At 44.0% G+C, this 19,573-nt stretch overlaps 1 long non-coding RNA gene across 1 annotated transcript; it reads right to left on the bottom strand.

The window, feature by feature from the left end:
* Positions 1-6,174: 6,174 nt before the first annotated feature.
* LOC107078479 (uncharacterized) lies at positions 6,175-11,647 on the bottom strand. The gene is made up of 3 exons (XR_001479402.2): positions 11,294-11,647; positions 10,754-10,862; positions 6,175-7,302 (listed from the first exon to the last, which is right to left on the bottom strand). It is a non-coding gene; the product is annotated as an uncharacterized lncRNA (long non-coding RNA).
* Between the last annotated feature and the right edge of the window lie 7,926 nt (positions 11,648-19,573).

Genomic DNA, 19,573 nt, shown 5'->3' with positions numbered 1-19,573 from the left:
CTTTATGAAGCCGCATCTTCAGTTTCCCCCATTTCACATGTTAAAAGCCCTGGTGAAGTGATGCAGTACTTACTGTACATTTACAGAGTTCTCCACTACACAGTACACCATGCGCTATGTGTGGTAAATGAAAGGAAACTGGTGGTGAATCGCAGGAGCAGTGTTCGCAAAACTGAATTGATTTAATTTATGCCATAAGCAAGACATGCGAGTCCACATTTCACAATCTTGGAGAACACGCCTTTTCCCAAAGGCTTTTCTTACAGGCAGACTTGACGCAAAAACTGGATGGCAGCTGAAAGACCATTGTTTTCATGTAGGGAAATGAAATGATTGCATTGCAATTTAAACATACAGCTTATTCTTTAATATTGTTAAATTACTAATAGCTCCAACTGATCTGAACAGAATGATAGACAGTGGTAAAATAAAAGTTTAAGTGCTGATATTCTTGAAGACACATTCTTGTAAAGTATTTTTCTGTACTTATTAGTACTGTCTGAACCACTGAGTGCTGCCATGGGAAATCGGGGTGAACTCTTTAATATAGCTGTCTTGTAATGGCTTCCTGTGTGCTGTGAGGAACCTCAGTGCTGAAATATGGATGAATGTGGTTAATACACTGATACAAGCCAACCTGTGAAACTGCAGCCCAACAAGGAGACATGCCCGTATTGATTAAGTTCAACTATCACTCAATCTGTTCTCAGTCTTGAATGATGTTTGTGATGTCTATGAAATAGGTAGTGCTGCTGTTGTCCATCTCAATAGTACATTTTCGTCTTGAGTCAATGGTTTGCATGAAACATCTGCTGTACGTGGCAATGCCTAAATTGCTTTGTTATGGCCAGGTACCCTCTGCAGGAACACACCATCGCAGATTCATTATTCATTTTTCATTACAATACCCAGATCCTGGGTTACCATGCTTTAATGTTATGTACCAAATATGTTCTATGCCTACCTTGGCAATACAGTACATTTATGAGATGACTGACATAACTGCTGGTTGGGTCAAGATTGGATTTTTATACAAACTGATAGCTGGCCAGCATATACAGAGATATACATTATACTGTATACATACATTTACATACATTTCTTGGTGGCAGACAGAAACAGGGCAGTTTTACACACATCTGTTCTAGTTCATACCATTTTAATACCAATACCTTATTGCTTTACTAACATATTGAGCAGAAAAAAACATTTTTTTAATCGAGTAAATGTAAAAATAAATACCTCAAAAACGCTCACTTACGCCAGTCAGTTTCTTGGAAGAGGATGAATAGCAACTGCTGACTTAAAAGCCAATGGTTTAGCTCAAGTTCTGTAAATTGTCTTGCATTATTCCATGTAAAGTATAATGATCTCCAAAATTATTACATCTCTTGAGACTCTTCAGATGCCCGGAGGGATTCGAACTCTGTTGTCCAGGCTTAAGTATCACAAGGCTGATACATAAACAGTGGCCTGCCTACGTACAGTATATACCAACAGGGATCATTGACTCTCCTGGTATGAGCCCTCACCATTGGCCTGGCTTAAAATGCACGCTCATTTCAATACCATTTTTATAGCATTTTTCAGCTGATTGAAAATTTGCCTAAAGAAGAGAGATTATTGAAGAAGATATATTTCCAAGAGTCTTTTTTTAATAGTTTTGATTGTTTTAGACTCATGTTTTGGGGGTTTGGGGAACATTTTCAAATCCGACGACTGGAGGGCTTCAGAGACCCATTGCAGAATTGATCTATTGACATGCCAGCTAGGGTTAGGGTTAGCATTGCCACACTACTTAGAGATTTTGTACGCTCAGTGCTGGATTTTGGGTCCTAAGGGAATGTTAGGAAGAGTGGTTATTTTCTCCTATCTTCAACTTTTTTTCATAGACTTTTTGCTTCTTACATGTATATTGTCTATTGCACAATTCATTGGTTGGAGTCCAAAAGTCTCATGAAAAGTTACACCTGTCCTATTGGGTAAAATCTCTTAATTTTTTCATTTCATCTGCACCTAGATTTGTAACTGGAGTGAACATTTAATGGTTCTTGTAACCCAAACCATATCCTGGCCTGAAATGCACGCGCATTTCAATACCATTTTAATGGTATTTTGCAGCTAATTGAAAATCCACCTAAAGAAGAGACATTCTTGAAGAAGATATACTTCCAAGAGCCTTTTTCAATGGTTTTGATTGTTTTAGACTGATGTTTTTGGAGATTGGGGAACATTTTCAAATCCGATGACTGGATGGCTTCAGAGACCAATTGCAGAATTGCTCTGTTGACACGCCAGCTAGGGTTAGGGTTTCCAATCACAAACTACTTAGAGATTTTTATGCATTCGGGGTCCCAAGGGAACATTAGGAAGAGAGGTCATTTGCTCCTATCTTTATCTTTTTTGGGGGGATTTTTTGCTGCTTATATTGTCTGTTTCACAATTCAGTAGACTCCAAAATTGAGTCTGATGAAAAGTTACAAAAAAACCTGTTCTACTGGGTGAAACCTCTTAATTTTCCCATTTAACCTGTATCTAGATGTGGAGTCAACTTTTAATGGTGCTTTGTAACCAAAACCCTACACTGTTGCATCCAGCCTCAGAGGTGGCTTGTATGTGTTATGTCCGTTATTGATTTGGATGGAACAAGCCTGTTAAGATTTTGATATCCTGAAGTCGTGCTGAGCACATCCTGTCCTCCTGAAGTCGTGCTGAGCACATCCTGTCCTCCTGAAGTCGTGCTGAGCACATCCTGTCCTCCTGAAGTTGTGCTGAGCACATCCTGGGCTTTGAAGTCGTGCTGAACAGTGGCATGTGGAATGGCAGCTTGTTCATGCACTTCATCATCTATCTCAGCATCACTTGCCAAGCAGTCAGCAGAGTGACGTTTTTTAAGTTAGACCCGATCTTATCGACCAATTTAGATTTAGACATCAACCAATGTAGATTGTGAACTGGAAAGCAATGGGGACCGTGTTGTTCACAAAAGTGCAGCGGAGCACAATTTTGCTATTCTGCAGGGATGAGGGGGGCCGGGTAGCTTGTGGCTCATCAGTGTAGAGCACAATCCAAGATGTTTGCAGACAATTCCCCTTTGGACTCAGTATTTGATATGTTAATTGTCAGTGTCTGTGTCAGTTTTTGTTTTGGCTAACCCCCCCACGTGCATCGACCAAGATTTCACTGTTTCTCTTTAATGCATCAAGGGAGAGTTAAATCATTATACATATGCAAATTTACCCTGCTTAAACAAAACACATCAAACATGGGGTGGGGGGGGGTGTGCAACCATGCCTTTTAATCAGCTATTACTGGAATTAAGCTTTGTAATTAAGTCAATCAGAAGAATCCAGTAATGTTGGCTGTATAAACGACGATTTGAGAATCGTCTTTACACAGGCATATTGCCAGCTGTGTGGGGAGAAGGGATTTGCGTTATTTACAAATGCTGGAGGTGCCACTTTATTGCACTTGAAATACTGTATAACTTGCAAGAGATTATTATGAAGCTACTGTACCAGCGATGCGAAATACCTGTAACTAACAGGAATAGTGAGCAGGACTTGTAAAATGTATATACTATAAAAATAAGTGCTGCTTATTTTACTTGCTTTAAATTGGCGTCACCGCTAAATGCTGCGTTAGATGCTGTGTTAATCTGTATTTACCAAATTCTGGCAAAGAGGAAATCAGAGCCCTGGTACTTTGGATTAAAAAGTGTGTGTGAGAGAGAGATAAAGAAATACCAGATACACGTTTTAATTCAAAGACCTCTTTTAGATGAAAAATAGATTTGGCAAATTGCTGCAATACGTGTTCATTGAACTGGAGCACCAGTTCTTCCCAAGAAGGGCTCAACTCGGCAGAGGCGCAGAACTATTCCTGCGAGTGCAGACTCGTATCAAAGCCCTGTTTAGTTTGGACCAAAGCTGTATGTTTGAAATTCTTTTCTAAAAAAAAAAGAAGAAGAAAAGAAAAAGCAGAAAATGAGACCAAACCGCAGCAGAGAACACATCTCGTCTGAAAGCCCAAGAGCCAGGTACTGCTGCCAGAAGTCCCTGCTTTTCGGGGATATCTAATATAATCAGGATCCCAGTAATACTGCCTTCCTGCCTGAGTGCTCCATCAAGGCTAGAGGTCCTGTTTTCATGATGGATAGTTAATACCAGCCTTATCCCAGTAATATTGCCTTATCGGCAGGAAGGGGGCTGCAGCCAGTGTAGGCCTGATATCTCTGATTACAAGTGGCCACTACACTGCTCCATTAGTGCCAGAGGTCTGGGTTTTGTGGGTGATTGCAAACACAAGAATAATGCCAGAGATATTGCCTCGACATTACATCACTGTATCTCTGTCCCCAGGCATGACTTCTATATGGGCTGGCTGATTCTAGCTGAAAAAAAAAACCCATTTCGTACTCTTATTTTTCCTATATTGCCCACCCCTCCCTTGATAATTCCATGCCTTCCCTCTTACGGGAAGACAGAGGCGCCTTTCTTGGCAATAACTCCCCATCAACTAGTAAAAATGCCGCTTTTACGAAAACCACTGCAGTGTGCGAGAGAGCTCACATTAATCACAAACACGGGAGTCGTCGTAGATCCTGTACGAATGTGTGGAAGTAATGAACACGTTTTAAAAGGGCTGGCATTTTCCTTCCCCTTAACCATCTGTGTGAGGGCTGTGTGATCTGTCCCTCTCTCAGGACTCGGACTGAATGAGGATCTGGGCAATGCACGTGCACAGAAACAACAGCTGAATACGGATTCAGGGGGGGAGCATGCGAGGTGGTAAGAAATCACATGCTCATGCCAGGCACTTATGGTCAAGTGACACGGGAGCTGGGTCAGCCATGTCATCTTCAGGCCAAACGCAGCCATGCATTTGAGGAACACCTGAGCTGGGTCCTGACGAAGCACGGAGGCCCTTTGTGTGCCAGTGCTGCTGCTCTCTTCTTGACTCTCGCGTTGGAGGAAAACAGCCCTCTTCCCCGCCTCACCCCACACTCCCACCTCCCTCAGTCTCGGGATCTGCGCACGGATGATTGATGTGGTCCGGGTGTGTGCGTGCATGCGTGTGTGTGTGTGTTTGCGTGCGCATTGCTACGGCGCTACCTGACTACTGGGAATGTGGCTGGGCAGCAAGCCATCCGTTCTGATGCCACAGGCCGCCTGCCAATAAAAGCTTGGTGAGGCTCTTATTTCATAACGTAGCCATGCGGCACACTCCATTCTGCAGAATTAAATCAGCTGCTCGCAGAGACAGTCTAGTGAATTATGTATGGGCTCCCGTCGCCTAGCTGTAACATAATAAAGTTAGGTCTGCGACTAATTTGCAGTTTGATGAGGTGGGCTTCTAGCAAAGAATCGTGGATGAACATTAAGTATATATTGATTTTACAAATTCTATTATGTATTTGAATGCATATACACATATGTGTTAGGGTATGTGTTGCATACACATTTATTCTCCATGCACACACAATGCAATGAATTGAAATTTACATTTTTTGGGGGGGCGGAACCTGGAATGTACTGTATAGTGCCTTGCAAAAAAAAAACCTGCTCTCTGAAGGTTTGCAAGTTTCCAGAAAGTTTCTCTGAAACTCATTAAAAATTACTGGGCAATGTAAGCAAGACAGGGCCTGGTCCAGTACAGGGATGGGAGACTTCTAGGGAAAATCAAAATGAATTTTCTAGGGGAAATCGCTGCTGGAAGGGGCTCTTGTAGACCAGTAGGTGGCACTCTTCTGTCTGTACCAGAATTTCCAAACCCATGCCTGTGTATGTTGATTGGGGACACTGTTCTGAAGGAGGTACTATTCTTTAGGTCAGATGTTAAACCAAACTCCTGGCTACTCATTAAAGATCCCGTGATGCTGTTCCTAAGAGTAGGGCTGTTAACCCTGGTGTCCTGGATCAGTTCCACTCTGGGCAGGTACAATCTTTCCTCCCCAAAGTTCCTCCTTAATTCAGCTGGTGAGGCAGTTTCTCTCTCCTGCCTCTGATCTGCGTTGCAGTGGGGCTGCTGGTGCCGAATGGCTGAGCGCCTCACTCAGGTGGGAGCTGAACTTCAGTGGAGGATAAAGTGGATCTGTTCCTGGAAAGCAAGATGCTTTGGGATTGAGGAAGAATTTTAGCATTTGCCCTTTTTATTAAGTAATAATTTATTGGCTCATATGCCTTTTGCTTAGCAACAGTATAAAAGGATAATTCAAGCATATTATTTGACCTTTTGACATTGTTATTACAAACCGCAGAATGTCTAGCTCATTTCACACCTTTTATTTTTATACTTCCTTTTGTCTGTATGCAAGGTAGAACTGCTTCTTAAGAAGAACGTGGTCAGTTACAAAGAAATGTTTGTAGAGAGAAAAACAACCCCTAATATGGAAACTTAGAGTGGGCTTTCCTGTGTGAGTCTGCTGTATAAAACTCATTGCATTTATCATCTCGGAGAGTTGGATTTTGTAGATCTGTATGAGAGATTGCTCTCAGATCTGCATGATCTACCCTCCTCATGCACATGAATAAAGGACTCGGCTTGACCACACCTAACCTGAGTGAAGACTTTTCTTCGACAGGATCCACTGGGATGAGACCGGTTATAAAAACGCGTGGAATAATTAAATGAATAAAGTCCTCTTGGCTGAAACGGGTAATGATGATGGCATTCCAGTGCTTTTCAGTGAAGTCCCAGTGCTGTGCGAGAGCATGCAGGCAACACAAGAAAGTGGGAAGAAATAAATGTAAGCTTGCAGCCTGGCGTAGGGGCGGCGACTCAGGCCTGGGGCTGTGGACGATAATACAGACCTTCACAAGTCAAGCCTATCAGTTCTGATTGATTTGTTAATGGGAGGTTTTCCAAAAACAGCTACCCACTCCTGCAATCCAGACCTTGTGCCCAGAACCATGTATGTATGGAGGTGTGGTGGCTACCTCATTAGACAAACGGCATGTACTGTAGCACACGCCTCCTCTTAATCCTCATTCGCTTCACACTCGCTCCAGACTCGCGTGATTCCCTGATTAGCTCGCAACCTTGCGCCTCTGCAGAAATATTGACTTGCAATTCCCTTTTGTTTTCCAGCTCAAGGACTTTTCCGAGGCTCAGTGGAAACGAAATCCTGTTCTACGGCAACCGTCTCCGTCTGAATTCATTTGTTACCTCTGCAGCCAGTCACATCTTTTATAATTACTGTCGCCAAGGCTGTTGGTGTCTTTTTCTATTCAGTGGAAGTGGATTTGAAGCAGCCAGATCTGCTGTGATCCTCAGAGGGCGAGTCTGGAGCGTTCATCCTGCCTTGAAATGAATGAAAAGTAATACATAATTAAATATCATATTTATATAAATACACAGATTTGGTCATTACTATTTAATGCTGGGAAATGCTACAGAAATCCCAGCATTTCCAACCTCCCAGAGATTCAAAAGAAGCCTTTTTTGAATCAATAAACATGAGACTTTAGACTCCGTCTGAGTTAAATGATCTAACTATAGCCTCCATTTAATTAATCAAATTAGGGCATGCGAGTAAGAAGACGCCATAAAGGATAACGTCTCTTTCAGCGTCTATCTCGGTGCATTCATTTTAGCTTAACTTCCCAGTTAAACAAATAGAGCGTTTTTTTTTTATTTTAGCATTTTTGTGTACATTCCGCCTACCTTAAATTGTAGGCTGTTTTCATCATACCTTAACACATGTTCTAAAATATACAATCGCAGTAAATCAGCTTTCCAGGTTTACACTGTAAAGGACACAACAGTGTACTGTGTACAGCATGGAAAACCTCCCCGATAATAAGCACCCGGCTTACACAGTCGTGTTAGAAATAAAATGTCATAAACAGCAGCACTGCAAAATCCAGGTATTGGCATTTTGACCAAATACAAACAAGCGTTTCCCTTTGTATATCTGTTTTCCCCTCCTCCCTTTTTTAACTACAATGAAAGAACCATTTTCTTGCTAGTGTGAAGGGTGCCATCCATCAAGAGCTATTGCCTGTTCCCGTGATAACTCCTAATTCAGTTGTTTCTGCAGTTATCTTCATGATTGAGGCTCTCCTCAAGACTAATAGGAGCTATATTAAGCAGTGGCTGCTCTAACACACACAGGTGTCAGGTACAATCTCAGAGGCCACCTCTGAAATATCCTCTGAATTTCCTCCAATATAAAGCTACTCAGACACCAGCCTCAAGCATAACTACAGCAAGCCCCATTTATTTATTATTGTATTTTCTCTTTTGTTTGTACCCCCAATTTCCTTCTAAATTCAGAATGCCAGTGTGTCCTGATATTGTAGCACGAAGAATTGACATGTTGTTGATCTGGCGAAGTCGTGGCGCACGGTTATTTTTTCCCGATGAACCTGAGCTGCTGTGGAATGACTGCGCTTTTGAAAGTGTTGATTCCTCAGTCTTCTTTAACGACTTAAAACCTTGCAGCTCAAACCACACCAGGGATGCACCCTGTCACATTACTGCACGATGCTGGGATGATACTGTCAGTAATAAAAGTCCACGTGTTTTAAACGCGCAGGTGAACCCGATTCATTGTACTCTGATTGTACATTGTACCTGAACGCGTTTGAGCCGAGAGGCTCGGGCTGGAGTCTGTCCTGTTTCTGAACGTTACGTGGACTGACATGACGCTGGTCAGTTCTAAGGGCTTCCCTCAGTGTTCTGCTCCACTCCATGTTTCAGCAAACTGCAGCGATCCCAAGCAGATGGACAAGACGTTTCTTTTTAAATTAAATCAGTAAAGATCTCCGTCTCACACAATATACTGAACGATATTTTGTCACATCAACACTGAAGTCCAGTAGCTGTAGATTAGGGCTTTACTCTTTTAAAAGTCATTAATTTAAGGTGGGTACAGTTACAAGCCTTGCTGCCTCACAGTCCCTGGGCCCTGGGTTCAAGTCTAGCCCGGGGTGCCTTCTGTGTGGAGTCTGCATGTTCTGCTCACGGCTGCAGGGGCGTTCCGGTTTCCTCTTGGAGGACATGGGGGCTAGGTTAATTGGCATCATTCATTTTTTCAGCGCATGTTGGAGTGTGTGTACTGTATGCCCATGTCTTGCAGTAGACTTACTACCCACTGTCTGCCAGGTGAGGCTCCAGCTGAACCAAGATAGCGGATTAAATCATTACTGAAAATGGGTATACGAAGGAGTGTAGTATATAATCTACGACAGCGTACAGTACAGGAAGTCTAACATTTACAGTGTGCTCCGTGCTTACTCTGTGCATTTATTTGATCACGGTTGAACTCCACATCCTACCCTCTTGTGCTATCCCTGCATTTTAACAGGCCTTTAGCACGATGTATCCCACTTACAAGACCACAGCCCGACTCCCTTGGCGTTAGGCAGGGTGATTTTTTCCGAAGGCAGCCTTGCGCACAAGATCCTGCAGGCGTGAGATGAGGAGGCCTGCGTGTGTGTATGTGTGCACGTGTGACAGAGCAAGCGTCCTCCAGCACAAGCGAGCCTGCAGCCCTTCCCTCCCGCAGGAGCTGTGTGGCTAGTGCTCGCTCTCCATTAGTCTGGCAGAGTCACCTGGGGAGGCAGCCTCTCAACAGCACTGTAAAACAAACAAGTCTGCTGCTGCCCCGTACATCTCTCTAGGCACCGGAAACCAGCGCTTTATAAGCCGGTCGATTCTCTTACACTTAATGTTAATGGAGTAAAAGCATATAGCATATGGGCTTGTGCGAACTTCAATACAGCCGAGCCTGGGTAACAGTGACAGCAGAGGTCACTTGCATACAGGAGCAAAATGACTTTCCCTGCCGAAACGCGCGCCGGACTATGAAAACGTCCAGTGCAAAGGCTCATAACTGCACCCTGCGGGGTTAATCAGCTCCTATTTAAATGCATAAACATCTATGTATTTATTTACATTGCCGCCAGCTGGCAAATCTTTTCATATGTTCTTTTTGCTTCGCCATTCCTTAATCTCCGCGGTCTTTAAAGTGCTGGATGAATTTCCACATTGTTCGTGCCGGGGGTGGATATAGAGACAGGAATGCTAGAGACTGTCCAAGATTTTACCACACAGCTAGCTCTCCCTTTTTTTTTCTCTCTTTTCTTTGGAAAGCTTTAAGCTTCTCAGCCTTCGCCGTTCTGCCTGGTTTCTCTTCTTTGTGCCAAAGCTCAGAGAATCGGAGACAGAGGAGGCTCTGGAGTTGCACTCTCGTCTTTCTGTGCAGTTGCTCAAAGAGCTATTTCTGGACAGCAAACAGTAAAGGCTGCTATCATCTCAGAGTTGGTGGCAAAATCCTGTCTCCCCTCCCCTGTCCTTGGCACTGCAAAGCGATCCGAAATTCTGCCACTGTTTATTAGCCTTTATGATGGGTCTAGTATGCCAGACCACTGAGCCTACAAAATAATGATCTCTTTCATAAAAGGCACCAGCACGGAGGACACCCAGCTCATTGTGAAAAAGTAGCGGGCAGCTCGTGCAAGGCTCTAGGTGCGCGTGCTGCTGCTGATCCACCGTGATGGAGGAGGAAAGGATTTAAAGAAAACAGAAAAGCTGAGAGGCAAAAGAGTGGGGAGACAAGTGGCAAACATGAGGTTATCGCCCTAACCAGTGGGTTCCTGGCATGGATTCCTCTGAATAATAATCTTTAAAAAACAGCTTGCATTATAGCTGTCAACTGTGTGCGTGGCCCTCAGCTGAAGCATGGCAGAAGGAAACGCTGGATCGTCCGATTTGATCGGAGTGATGAAACCCAGAGTACTGTACATACCTGGTTTGAGCACATGTGTGCCCTGAAGCATTTCCTTTGACAGTTTTAGGCAGTAGTAGATATCCTTTTCCAATCTTCCCACAGGAATCCGCACAAGTACAGTACAAATCTGGAACAAAAACCACACGTACTGGGAGGTGGACGCTGATCAAAACCAACCACATCTTTTGTGTTTCCGTAAGCAAAGCAGAGCAGAGAGAATACCCAACACACAGACACAGAGGAGAGAACGGGAGCACAGTGCATTATAGGAAAGAAAAAACACCAACTCCAGCCCTTCAAGATAAAACACAAAGGGCAACACATCTTCGGTCTCTTGCTCTCCAAACCGGTCCAAAGCGGCGTTTTGGAGAGCAAGGGGAAAAAAACACATTTCAGCGTCAGATAGAAGCAAGCCTCGCTTCACCCTTGACCCGGTGTATCTTATCCTAACCACTTGGCAGTCAGTGGCATTGCGCGCACACACGTACACTCCGACGAAGTCGTCTCCCCCGCCGAAACGCTGTGTCTCTTTTCTTTTCAGCCTGGAATAAACCTCACCTGTTCGTTCAGTGTGATGAGCTGCCCGGCCGGCCGGCCTCTAGCTCATTGCCGTCGGCTTCCCCTGTCCCACACTTCCCACGTTCACTCTCCTCCGGGCTCTGAGCTCGGGGTGCCGAGGGGCCGTGGCGCTCCTATCTGGCGGAGAAGAAAGGGCGACCTTCCTCTCAGAGGGTGAACTCGCCCGGATAGGGAGCTCCACCGGCTCCCCAAGGACACCTTGAAGAATGCCAAGGCCGACAGACCTGTGGCTTAGACACACGGGTGCCTTCTGCTGTCTTTAGACCAGTTCGACCTCGACCTGTCCCGGAAACAGACCCACAGCAGCCAGGACCTCGGCTCTCGTCACCCACGGGCGTGCACGGACACGCGCGAATCTAGCCGGCTATTCCTTATGCACGGAGAGGGGGGGTCGTGTGCGGTACCGAATGGACAACTGCGGATTAATCTGTTCATCTCACTGTCTTGGTGAGTTTAAAAGTTCGGTGCGATTATTGAATTGAATGGAACAATATTATCTCTCTGCGGAAAATCACCAATTAATCTGTCATGTTCCGAGGGAGGTATACACCGTTGTTTATGTATAATTTGTTATTGTTTGCTGATGTACTGTATTAAATGTTTAAAAGCTTTTATTTCCTGCCGCTGTGTTTATGAGGCTGTATTGCATGGCGGTATTTTTAAGTGTAAAAGAAAACTTTATGTAGGATACACTGATTTTACGTTTTAACCTCAAATCAATTTAGACGAGGTTCAATATTAAAAAGCTAGCATTTTATTGAGTTCTTGCACCGCCAATGATTTCTTATACATACTGATTTTATCTGCTGCTAAAAACGTCTGTGCAATCTACTACAATTACCAAAGAGGTAATATAAACTATTTTTAATTTCCAGTGTCCATTTAGTCCTTGTTAATGTAAATAAGAATTATTACATTCTGTCGGATTGGTAGCGCCGGTGCCGATCAAGGAGGTAAAAACGCTGATGTAGAAGACGTGGACAAAATGACAAAACCGATCCCGTTCGCAAACCGGGGATCGGCGACACAGCAAACAAGACACGGGACTGTACAGTAGTTCGGGATTCTGGGCGCCCTGTAGGAAATTCCTAAAAAAAACAAAAACAGCGAGATTAACGCTGCGGCACCAACGAGTGTACTGACGGTTGTAGGGAGCTGTTTCTGTCGCTCCTGGGGGGGGATAAAAATCACCTTGTGCAATACACAAGATCATTTGCATGACTCATAAAGTAGAAAGAGACTTTCAAATCGCTGTCAGGAGTCAATTTATACATGATTGCCACACAGCAGAGTGTCCTAAATCATTTTCAATTAGGTGACACTTCCAATACCGAGCTGCTGATTTAGAGATATTAAAACTTCTCCCTCATCGCAGTGGCGTTTAAACTGAACTCTCTGAGCAGCACAGACTCCCACCCCCTGCCTGGTGTCTGGTTTGTATCGCATTTCTTCAAGGACTGTTTCAGGGTGCCCCTTCAGTGGAACAAAAAGTACAGGTCATTTTAAAATTCTTGTCTTGATGAAGAAAATCTGGTCTAAATTCGGGAATAAAAAAACATCGAAACGTCACCTTAGGACAGATCCTACTTGATCTTTTAAATATCCTTCGTGGTAAAGCAGCACAAGGTTTAGGATGATTATTTTAATCCGTTTTAGGGGTCTGATCTCTCTACCCCAGTGTAAGTAACCAGTAGTGGTATTCAGGTGAACTGAGCAGTGGATAGAGCTCTGGACTCATACCTGGAAGGCTATGGTTTCCCTCCAGAACAGACCTGAAATGGATATGCTCCTTCACTTAGGCCACTTCAGCAAACTATGCAGCTGTTTAAACAGGTACAAATATATACGTCGCTTGGGATAAAAGGGCCAGCCAAATAACTTGCAAATAGAAATTACAGTAGCAGTGTGTATACTGTATATCAAAGCAGCGTTTTATTCAATTAAAGCCAAGCTCTCCCCAGAACTGAAAAACAATTCCTCCGGCATCTCCAGTGCTGTCCTGACGTATGATGGTGCCGATGGGAAGAGTCAGAGCGGATTCATTGCAGCCCGTTCCAGGCCTGAGGTGACCGAACGTTGGGATGAAAAGCTCGCCATCGGAAAGTCTCAGCACATCACCTGCATGCCAACAGAAACACCCTCTATAAACATGCAGTGAGCAAGGACATATCTGAGGAGCACACTCCAGCAATTACTCCTAGTTAGTAGTCATTATGTGTAGCTGCTTGTCTATTCCTCAGTGCAAAGGCTGCTGTAACAATGATAGGCCTTTTAATGAACCTTCAAAGCACATCCAATCCCTCCAGCATGTCAAATTGCAAACAGGGAGAAGCAATATTACCTGTGCAAAATCATTTCTATCGCTTTTTACATTTGTGCATAGAAGACTAGATTTTGAAAAGCATGCCCTATTGAAATCGGTGGTTTTATATTTTAAACTTGCATGTTTAAAATCAGCAGTGTGATTGACTGAATCCTCCTTCCTAAATTAGCCCCCCCCCCATCTAGATAATTCTGAAGCTGTAATGTGATTTTAACAAGCCAGAGATGAAATTGTTTTTCTTCCTCTTGCTGTCTGGTTCTCCTGCCCGGTCAATGGGCGCAGCGTTGGCCAGACTGGGTGACCTAGAGTCCCCAGCACAAGACAACTCTGTTGACATGATATAGCGAAGGGAAAATCAATTGAAGGTAATTCACTCCTCCTGTCTATTACTCCTCTCAGCCCCCTTCTCTTTCCTCTTGACAGTCAGGGATGATTGCAATAACATGGTGCCGCTGAACAATGGTAATATTGTAAACGTAATGGAACTGCGCTACAAATAAGTATCAGACACATAAATCAGCCCGCTGACATTGATGTGGTTTTTTCAATGGCAATAAGAAATGCAATACATCTCCCACCGAATCAAAGTTCTCATTAGCTAGCTACCAATGTTCCAACCTAAACACGACTGGGAATTATCCTATGTTTACACAAGGACATGTTCTTTTTTATGCTAAAAATAAAAGCTGGCACAAAAATGCTATTTTTTATGAGCTCTCAATCAGGCTTCAGAGAAGGTGTAAATTCTTCCACTAAGTGCCTTATATACAATAAAACACAGAAGTGACCTCAGAAAGATAAAGAGCTTATTAGTTATTCATAAAGCTTTGAAAATACTTTTTTTTAAAATATAGTGAACTACTCTGCAACTTCATAAAAATAATGTAAAACAATATGGCACCATTCATAATCCTTTAGAAAATCGTAAAAGGGCGAAAAAGACTCACGATGGTTGTTATAGTGCTTGTTGTGACATGTGAGGCAAACATGTCACATGGCCCAGCGTGACTTGTCCAAAGTGGTCTAATGTTCTTGAAATCTTTCTGCCAGGTCTTTTTTGCAAAGCGACACAACACATTTTTATCCACGCAAGATGTGTCATAACAGTTTCATGACAGATCTGACGAGGCAATCTCGCTGGGACGTTGTTGCTGACCTATGACAATCAAAAATGCGAAACCTGACCAGAATCGTAGTGGATCTGTAGAGTCGTGATGCCATGCCTGACTGGGAACACAGCAGGTCAAAGCCAGAACACAGTTGCTCTGGCTTGCTTTAACATTTATTTGTTCTTTGCATTAGTTTAATCTAATATACAGTAGATGCGAGACATAGAAAACCTGTTGAACTGTGGACCCTCGGGTCCAAAGTTGAGACCCTTGTGCTAAACGTGGAATCTGATGATGTAGCATGAGCATCACAAAGATTGATGGAAGCAAACATACCACAGCGTTGTCACTGCAGCCTTCCAATTCCTATACCATACAAGTCCTCTTCTTTGCCACATTTTCCAAGATGATCAGATGTTTTTATGTTGAATGTGGTTAACTAATTTCTCCTCTGCTTTTACCGAGGTATTCCTCAGCAAACATCTCTACAGGTCCAAATGCTGTTGCTTTGATCATTCTGGAGAATATGAAGCTTAATCATGAAATAGCAAAGAGCACACCTGGGTATTCTGCAGTGTGGAGCAGTGCAACATGAATGCTTCTTTGGCTGCAGGAAATAGTCTCATTTTGTTTGAAGCCTTTCACATGTTCTGAAAATAAAACCCAAGCATGTCATGCATCCTACAACACAATTTTCTTCTTTTCCTAAAAAGATGTATCTCTTTGCCATGCTCATTAACATTGTTAGGCTAATATTCAGCATGGGTCAGAAAACAGAACTTATTCTTTTAAAAACAGTGGTTTTCAGGTGGGAAAATGAATGAAACTGCATGGCAAGCTCTGATAACCCCCACTGCTGATCTGAATTCAAGTGGAACGGCAATAGGATTTCAGATGCACCATCTAGCTTTTAACATATATGAAAATCAATTTCTATTCAATTCTGCATCGATCATTGCAGGCAGGACTGAGCGTGCAGGTAATTCACAGATACCAAAGACAAGATGTGATCCTGTGGCAAGAAAAGGAAAAGATATCTTGCATTATGCACACAGAGAAAAGGCAGGTGAAGATTGGATTCTCCAGTCTTGTTCAGAAAGACTTAAGATGCACAATTCACCAGCGCAATTTCATAAGAGCTGCCATTGTAGCTCTGCCATGTGCAAACCGTCAGCTTTGTTTAAGGAGAAAGGAACTGATCAGACATGCTCTGCTGGCTTTAAATCTCCATTAATCATTGTTCTTTCATTCACACTTTTGAGTATGACACTGATGAGTCCTATCAAAAAAGGGAAAGATCACATCCTTGTTAAAAATAATAAGCCGCTACAGAATCATGTTGCATGCTGGCAGGACAGGAATAACTGATTAAATTAGGAATATTAAAGTCCCATTAATCAGCCCTTGGCTCCCCACTTCCCTTGTTCGTCTTGCACGGGCAATTATTTTTTTTGACACTGAAAAATATCCAGGCGCGCTGCAGTGGCGAGGTCATTCCGGAGGAGTGTGTCAGGCTGGGTGCACAAATTGGTGTGCCTCTCTGAGCCCTCCTGCCTTGCACGGAGTGCCACACATCCTACCGCACAGCGTTGTCTGGAATTGAGGACATGATGCGCCCGACTTCCATTCCTTCCTGCTCCTTTTCCTTGCATTGAGGAAATGACAGGATGCGTAAGTAGCCAGAGGAGTCCTCAAAAAGGCAAGTCAGGCAATATTGGCAGCGATCCTCAATATGTACCGGCGAACTAATATCCAGAGAGCTCCACATCTCTTTAGACCAGTTTCAGACGGATTTCCTTAAAGCAGCCCTCCTGTGTGATCATCAGCCCTTTAAAATAAGCTTATTTTTAGCTGAAATCCCACTATGCAGTCTTAGAGTAATGCTTAAATCATTCATTTTTTAAATAGGTTTGGAAGCACTAAAATGCAGGGAAATCATATTTAAGTGATAAGTAAAAAAAAAAGGGAACAAGAGAACAGTGCATTCTCTCACCAGGTCTTAAAGACAACCTTGAGAAATATACTATACAACACTCCTCTCTGATATAGCCTATACATCATACAGATGGCTCGAAAATGTGGTTCTAAATAATAAGCATGGCAAAATACGTAAAGTAAAAAAGAAATAAATGGTTTTAAATGTCACGCTTGTGCGTTTCTGCAACTGATTTTTTTTTTAGGAAAATCAGTGGAGTAACCTTTGAAGAATCACGCCGTGCTGTGTGCGGTTCAGCCCGGGCCCTGGAATTCAGCAGTTTCCTCTTTAAAGGTCATGTTTAACTGTATGACTTGCCATTGTATCGAATCGGTTATTTAAATCCTAAAGCGTGCCACACACACACACAAACACAAACACACACACACACCTTGGTGCGATGGACTTCTTTTACACCAGGGGCACGACCCCACTGCCCCTCTGTCCCCACTACGCACCCCCCACGGGAGGGCACCAGGGAAACGACCCCCACATATTTAACAGCACAGCAGACGGATTGAGAGAGAAAGAGAAAGAGATGGAGGGGTGGCCAGGGATGTAGTTAAAAAGAAAATAGAGTGAAGAGGAGATTAAAAAAAAAAGAAAAAGACAAGGACCCAGCCAGGTGTGAAAGACATAATTGAAAATGTCACAATGTGTAAGAAATGATGGCAATCACCAGCACCGGCCTGGCCTCGCAGAAACAGGTTTCTCGCTCGGCTTTCCCTGCGGCTCGTTATCTCCCTGGGCCTTCTCGCCCGGCCCCCCGTCTCTGCTCTGCTGCCCCGAGCCGAATCCCTCCTGCCACGCTGGGGCAGCTGCTGGAGAGAACGTACCAGGGCAGTGCCTAGCGAGGGGTGGGGGGGAGTGTGTGCACGCTGGGGGCCTGTCCAGCACGGCGGGGTGGGCACTCACGAAGGACAACCAGAGACCACCGCCGACCGCCGGAGGCCCCATGGCTCCAGCCATCATTTTTGCAGCCGAGTCGCCAAACCTGGGTCCCGTCCGCAGGACAGTAGTCATGGGCCTGTGCTGCCAGCTGCTGTTAAACTGGGAACGCCGAGCGGAAAAGTTCAAATACACACAAGTCCCCTTCAATGTCCTCCGTGCTGTTTCGTACTCGCAGTGGCACTGGAGTGGACAACCCTGTCCCATTGGACTGGCCCTTGCAAGAGCTCACCCAAGAAAACCCACACTTTGGCTTGGCCGTTTCCTGTAGTTGATGGCACTAACACAGCACAGTGACTTGGCTCTGCTGTGGATTCGCCTGTTGTGTATTATGCTTTGTTACAATCAGCCCCAGCAGTTTCACAAGGAATAATAACAATGATAATGTATCTTTACTTCCTATAGCACAGTTCATGTACAACATCTCAAACTGCATCACAATGTAACGCAATCAAGGCCACTTAATTAAGGTACGCATGTTGACAAAGCCAGAGAACCCCCGTTAACCCATCCGTGGCCCGTCGTTGTATCAGAAGCACAAACTCTTCTCCGTCTCTCTCTCACTTCATGCGTCGGGAAACTAGCAGGAAAAAGTGGGACTGCAGTGCCGTGCATCTTGTCAGCCCACAGCTAATTACTGATGCAGCTCTTCACACACAGAGACGACACTCCGAACTCATACAGGCAACGTGCACCAAACTCTAATCCATCCCCTGCATTAAACATTTTACGTCTTCCACGTACCAGACAGCGACAAAAGTGGGAACATCCGCAGCTTCGACTGTAGCTGTGTAATCGGGAACAGCCACAGTGAAAACTAATTCATTACAGGACGGCAGCACGCAGGTGGCTAAGATAAGCATGATTAACGTCGTACCTGTGCGCTCCTGCAAGATACAGGACCCTTTTATTTTTAATCAATGCTGTCTGGGGAAAGAGTAGGAGCAGGTTATTTTTGGAAAGCAGAGCCTGCTGGAAAATGAACCATCGGGGACTCCAGTATTGGGAGGCAAAAAGGAAAAACAACAACAACAAAAAAAGAAATGAGATACACTTTTTAACTCCCTTGCTAAAATGCCAACATTAACAAAGAAAACCACAACGCAATTCACTACTCCTTCCTTGCAAACCTTGATTCATCAGGAAAATGCTGGAAATTGGGAATTAAATAGCTTGCACATAGAGTTTGCACAATTTTAATATTCTTATTGAAGTATAACAGGTAGCATTCTATAAACCAAGCCTAACTAATCTTCAACCTTATTCATCTAATCCAGTAAAAAGAGTAACATAATTATGGATAACAGTTCCTTGCATTTATATGGCACTTTTCAACTCATCTCTGATCCCAAAGTACTTTGCAGACAGGGAGAGACCCACTTCATCTCACACTGAGAGGCAGCCACCACCTGGGTGACCTGCTGTAGCCCCACTGCTCAGCAGACCTGGGGGGAGAAGAAACTGCTTCATCAATGTCCACCCGCTTCCGCGCTCTGCGAATACCGAAATGAACTGCATTACTGCAAAGGGCGCAAGAAAGTCAACTTTCCGATTCCGTGAATGACATCCTAACAGGAGATCCAACCCCAAGTGCACCGGGTGAAGACGACTCTTTCAGAATCGGTCAAAAATAAATCTACTCCACGACTCTTTTTTTCTTCCCAAAAGCATCAGGGAGGTGCTACAAATGATTATCCGGAACGTCCAAAAAGTGCCGGCTTGGCACGCTATCTGGGACGCCTTTATCGGAGACTATTGCTCTGCATGAAGAGGATTAGGAAAACCCGCTGATGAGAACACCAGAGGAAACGTGAGCAAGACGAGAACGGATTGCTCAAACAGAAGGAGTACCAGCTCTGGGAGAGTTGCGAGCTTTTTTTTTTTAATAAACATTAAAGCTCTCC

The sequence above is a fragment of the Lepisosteus oculatus genome, chromosome 9 (genome assembly GCF_040954835.1).
Source record: "Lepisosteus oculatus isolate fLepOcu1 chromosome 9, fLepOcu1.hap2, whole genome shotgun sequence".
NCBI lineage: Eukaryota > Metazoa > Chordata > Actinopteri > Semionotiformes > Lepisosteidae > Lepisosteus > Lepisosteus oculatus.
Note: the sequence above shows the minus strand (reverse complement) of the source record. Positions and strands in the feature narration are given on the sequence as shown.